The sequence below is a fragment of the Somniosus microcephalus genome, chromosome 15 (assembly GCF_052327205.1).
Source record: "Somniosus microcephalus isolate GS21.2 chromosome 15, FLI_Smic_1.0, whole genome shotgun sequence".
In the NCBI taxonomy this organism is placed as follows: domain Eukaryota; kingdom Metazoa; phylum Chordata; class Chondrichthyes; order Squaliformes; family Somniosidae; genus Somniosus; species Somniosus microcephalus.
Window position 1 is genome coordinate 111,473,889 of NC_141001.1, and position 6,000 is coordinate 111,479,888.

A 6,000-nucleotide genomic window follows, 5' to 3' on the forward strand; every position below is an offset into this window, starting at 1 on the left:
AGGCACAATGGGCCGAATGGTCTTCTGTGCTGTATGATTCTATGATGAGGGATATGAGAGAGTGGGTATGGGATGGGGCAGGAGATGTGGGTACAGGATAGAGGACAGAGGGTATGGGACATTGAGTAGGAGATGGGGGTATACGATAGGGGGCCGGGTATGGGATAAGAGGCAGGAGTATGGATTTTGGGAACATGGGTTGAGGTTAGAGGGTATGGATTAGTCGGCAGGAGGTATGGCATAGGGAGCTAGCGATAAGAAATGGGGTTAAGAGAAGGACATATGGAATAATGGAGGGGGTATTGGATAGAGCGTGTGGTGGAGCAGGTGTTGGAGCTTTGGCATAGGGGGTTTAAGATAGTGGGTATGTAATATAGGCAGGAAAGCGGGGTATGATATGGGTTGGGGCAGGAGATACGAGGCATGGAATAGGGGTGTGTATAAAACCCGCGACCTCTACCACCTAGAAGGACATGGGCAGTAGGTGCTAGGGAACACCACCACCTCCAAGTTCCCCTCCAAATCACACACCATTCTGAATTGGAAATATATCGCTGCTCCTTAATCGTCGCTGGGTCAAAACCCTGGAACTCTCTCCCTAACAGCACCCTCACCACACGGACTGCAGCGGTTCAAGAAGGAGGCTCACTACCATCTTCTCAAGGGCAATTAGGGATGGGCAATAAATGCTGGCCTTGCCAGCGACGCCCACATCCCATGAACGAATAAAAAAAAATAAAGGATAGGAGGTATAGGATAGAGTGCAGGGGAGACCAGTGGTAAGGGGTATGGGTAGGGAGTAAGTTATGAGGGCAGGAGGTAAGGTATTGGCCCAGAAATTTGGGTCCCAATGCGTGAGTACGCACGGGGTACTTACGCGTGGACCCGATGGAAGTGCCGGTTTCTTGCATGCACTGCGCATGCGCGGGAAACCGGCACTTCCGTTCCTCTGAACGAAGGGGTTCAGAGGTCGAACGCGTGCACGCGGGAGTCTGCACGTGCGCTTTGAACTTATGTTTTTTTTACAGGTTTTTCCGTGAGGGTAAGTCTTTAGATTTTAGAAATGTAAAAACCAGGCACAAGGCCTGCATTTTAAAAGGTAAGTGGTCAATTAATTAAAATTAAAACATTTTTTGCACAGGTTTATTATTTTTAAATACTTTAAAGCAAGGTAAGTTTATTTTTAGCCCCGTTTTTTTATAAAAAAAATTTTTTTTTTAATTTAAATTATTGTTTAAAATAGTTATTTAATGTAATTTATAGTTTATTTAAAAAAGTGTGATTTAAAAAAAAAATTATTTGAAGGTTTACTGTTATTTTGGGGCCTGTATATTCATAAGTTTAGACAGGTCTTCCTGTCAATCTTATGAATGGGCTTTTCCCTCCTCTGATTGGCTGCCCATGGCTCACGTGATCCCAGGGGACGCATCGCACTAACTACGCCCCTGGGACACACAAGCACAGCGCGCCGGGAGTTGGAGCAGGCCCCGGAGCGGAATTCCACGGGAGCCCAGAGCTCAACTGCCGGCGCGCAAGATAAGTGCAGGTCGGGGGCTTGCACCCGCGGGAAGCCCCCGACCCGAATTTCTGGGCCATAATGGAATAGCAAGTAGGGAGCTGGGGTTTGTGGCAAGTTTCTTTTTACCAATGAAAATTTATTGGAAACATTAATAACCAATGTGTTCACACAATAGACACAGAAGTGGAAAAATATCTTTAATATATAAAAAGAGGATGTTAGAAATTTCTAGACATACTGGGATTCAAAACCTAGACGATCCAGTCCAGAACCCCAGCTATTCAAACCATTTACCTGCAACTGGATGGAAAATTAGAGGTGGGTTTTACTTTAGTCTTTAAGATGTCAATTCATAATAATGAACATTTAGCACAGACCTGTCCAGTCTTTTGCTCATTTTATAAAAAATATATATTCTTTGTTTTGGTGGGTCTGCAGTTTCATACTTTTCCTTCAAATAATTCCCACTTCTTTCTTGATGTTGAAAACTTTGCAATCAGACTAACTGCTCCTTCTTGATTTAATAACAATTTTCCCTGCTCAGGATTATTTCAGACAATAGTCTTTGCAAGTGTCAGCCATGACTCAGTTGGTAGCACCCTTGCCTCTGAGTCAGAAAGTTGTGTGTTCAGAGTCCCATTCTAGAGACTTGAGTACAAAAATCTAGGCTGACACTCCAGTTGAGGGAATGTTGCACTGTTGGAGACGCCGTCTTTCGGATGAGACGTTAAAATGAGATCCTGTCTGCTCTCTCAGATGGACATAAAAGATCCCATGGCACTATTTCAAAGAAGAGTCAGGGAGTTATCCCCGGTGTTCCTGGCCAATATTTATTCCTCGATCAACATTACTAAAACATTATCTGGTGACTATCACATTGCTATCTGTGGGAGCTTGCTGTGTGCAAATTGTCTGCCGTGTTTCCTACATTACAACAGCGACTACACTTCAAAAAAGTACTTCATTGGCTGTAAAGCGCTGTGGTCATGAAAGGCGCTGTATAAATACAAGTCTTTTTTCTTTAACAGCCACAAAAATAGTGTTCAGCATTTTTTTCCCCTAACCCAACACCTCCAAAACAGAATACCTGGCCATTTATCTCATTGCTGTTTTTACCTCGCTGTGCACAGGTTGGCTGTCTCATTTACCTATATTACAACAGTGACTGCAATTCAAAAGTGTTTTATTGGATATGAAGTGCTTTGGCAAGTCTTGAGAACATGAAATAAGCTACATAAATGCAAACCCTTTTCTTATTTACCAAACAGCATTTTCTATAAAACACTATCTTACAGTTGGAACAAAAACTCCTTCAATCCCCAAAAAATGAGCAGTTTCAGTATGTCTGTGGCAAGTATTTTGCAAATCACTCAAGGATTCTCAAGAAGATCTGTCATAAATATGTGGGTTTTGCTCATGCCAGCTTAAAATAAAATTCAGATGGTACCTGCTGTTTTGAATTGCTAGTAGTCACATTGTGTAAGCAGCAGAATGTTATACATTTTAAATGAGTTAACGGTTTATCCATTGTGTATGTCTAAAAGCCTGGCAAACTAACAGTTACCTGTGTTTTTATTTGAATTGTTGATTGTGGCTTTTGTATTTTTGAAGCCTAACCAAAGCCATTATCTGCTTTTTCCAGGAATGGAAACAGTTGGGATTTCACAAAATGAGTGGGAATATACCAATTTAATATCATACTCAATAGTGTTTGCCCAATTCTCTTGTGCCTTATATTTCCATTTAATTGAAAATAAATATGTTAGTTGCTTTAGCATAAAAAAATCTCCAGTCATGTGCAATATCTGCTTATTTGAAGGGAGTGTACAGCATAGTGCAAAACTACATTTAATTCAATAAACTGATTACTGCAAGTTAATCTTCAGAGTCATGCAAGTTTGCAAGGGCAGATTACTATAAGCTTCTAGTTCATAGAGAACAAAGTTCCCTTACAGCAACTGCTGTGAAACCCTTGAATGAGAAAATGGACCTATTAAAACCCAAAATGGTAATGAGGTCTAAGATGTATACAGAAAATTATTTCCAATGTCAGGCTCTGCAGAGTATGAATCGACATCTCACCTTGAATAATTCATAAATAAGTACCACCATATTCAGTGACTCTCACTGATCTAACTATTGGATCACAATATGACTCAACGTCAAGGAAATCTTGTTTATATAATAGCGATTTATAACTGAAAGATGTTACAAAGCACTTCACACATACTACTTTTGAAGTGCAGTCGCTGCTCCTATGGAGGTGAGTGTGGCAGCCAATTTGCATACAGCAAGATCCTGCAAGCAACAATAAGTTGAATGACCAGTTCATTTACAAAAGGTAAATCATGCTTGACTAATCTACTGGAATTTTTTGAGGATGTAACTGGTAGAATAGATGAGGGAGAACCAGTGGATGTGGAGTATTTGGACTTTCAGAAGGCTTTCGATAAGGTCCCGCATAAGTGACTAGCGTGCAAAGTTAAAGCACATGGGATTGGGGGTAAGGTACTGACTTGGATAGAAAACTGGTTGGCAGACAGGAAGCAAAGAGTTGGAATAAACGGGTCTTTTTCCGAGTGGAAGGCAGTGACTAGTGGGGTACTGCAGGGATCGGTGCTAGGACCCCAGCTATTCACAATATATATTAATGATCTAGACGAGGGAACTAGATGTAATATCTCCAAGTTTGCAGACGACACAAAGCTGGGTGGGTGTGTGTGCTGTGAGGAGGATGCAGAGAAACTCCAGTACGATTTGGACAGATTGGGCAGATGCATGGCAGATGCAGTATAATGTGGATAAATGCGAGGTTATCCACTTTGGTGACACAAACAGGAAGGCAGATTATTATCTGAACGGCAATAGATTGGGAAAAGGGGAAGTGCAACGGGACCTGGGTGTCCTTGTGCACCAGTCGCTGAAGGTAAGCATGCAGGTGCAGCAGGCGGTTAAGAAGGCAAATGGTATGCTGGCCTTCATAGCGAGAGGATTCGAGTACAGGAGCAAGGATGTCTTGCTGCAGTTGTACAGGGCCTTGGTGAGACCACACCTTGAGTATTGTGTGCAGTTTTGGTCGCCTTATCTGAGGAAAGATGTTCTTGCCATGGAGGAAGTGCAGCGAAGATTCACCAGACTGATACCTGGGATGGCAGGAATGATGTATGAAGTGAAATTGGGTCGATTAGGCTTATATTCGCTAGAGTTTAGAAGAATGAGAGGGGATCTCATTGAAACTTATAAAATTCTAACAGGACTAGACAGACTAGATGCAGGAAGGCTGTTCCCGATGGCGGGGGAGTCCAGAACCAGGGGCGCAGTCTAAGGATAAGGGGTAAGCCATTTAGGACTGAAATGAGGAGGAATTTCTTCACCCAGAGACTGGTGAACCTGTGGAATTCTCTACCACAGAAGACAGTTGAGGCCAATTCATTAAATATATTCAAGAAGGAGTTAGATATATTTCTTAAGGCTAAGGGGATCAAGGGATATGGAGAGAAGGCAGGGACAGGGTACTGAGTTTGGATGATCAGCCATGATCTCATTGAATGGCGGAGCAGGCTCGAGGGGCCGAATGGCCTACTCCTCCTATCTTCTATGTTTCATGAGCTCATAATATGATGCAATTTTCCCTAAGGAATTTGTATGCCTATTACGATATTTAGTATCACATCATGGAATCAGGTGATGAACAGTTTTTTCCACGCAAGTGAATGTTTGAAGATCCATTATGACAGCCGCTTCAGTAGCAACTTTAGTAAAATTAGATAGTAGTCCCAGGTATTCTACTTAACACTAATGTGGAGCATGACAATTTGTGACAAATACATGTAATGAAATCAGCATCCACCATTCCAACTATGTTCTGTTAGATACTAATGTTTGGGTCAAGAGGCATGAAGAGAAAGCAGTTGACGGCATAGCTCTGAAAGAACAATTCATAAATACCACATATGTGAACATTTTGATTCACTGAAAGCTATTTTGACAAAGAACTGGAGGAATCGATACATATGGATGTGCCCCTCGCCTGAAGTTGCTGTGCCATTTGCGCATAAATAACGGCCGGTGCCATTCGACTCACCGTTATTTCCACAGGAAAATCTGGGCTCTTATGATTGTTATTATTTATACTTCATGGGCTGTGAGTTGCTTTGGAACACCCTGAGAACACGAAAAGTGCATATATAAATGCAAATATTAATTATAGTTAAACAGCAAAATTTGAGGCAATTTGGGAAGCAGACAAGTCGAGTTAGTTGGAGCATATGAGTTTCTCTACAGTACAGACTGAGCTCAGAGCAGGAAAATGTAAAACTGAGATGTTATAGCACTACCACTGGCAGGAGGGTATAATTACATGAAAAGTCTCCGGCGGTTTCCATTAAAAATGTGGGCGTAGGAATCTATAATGAAAATAGTTGACACAAAAGTGTGGCAAAAACATAGGAGCAGGAATTGTGGTGTGTCTATGATTTTTA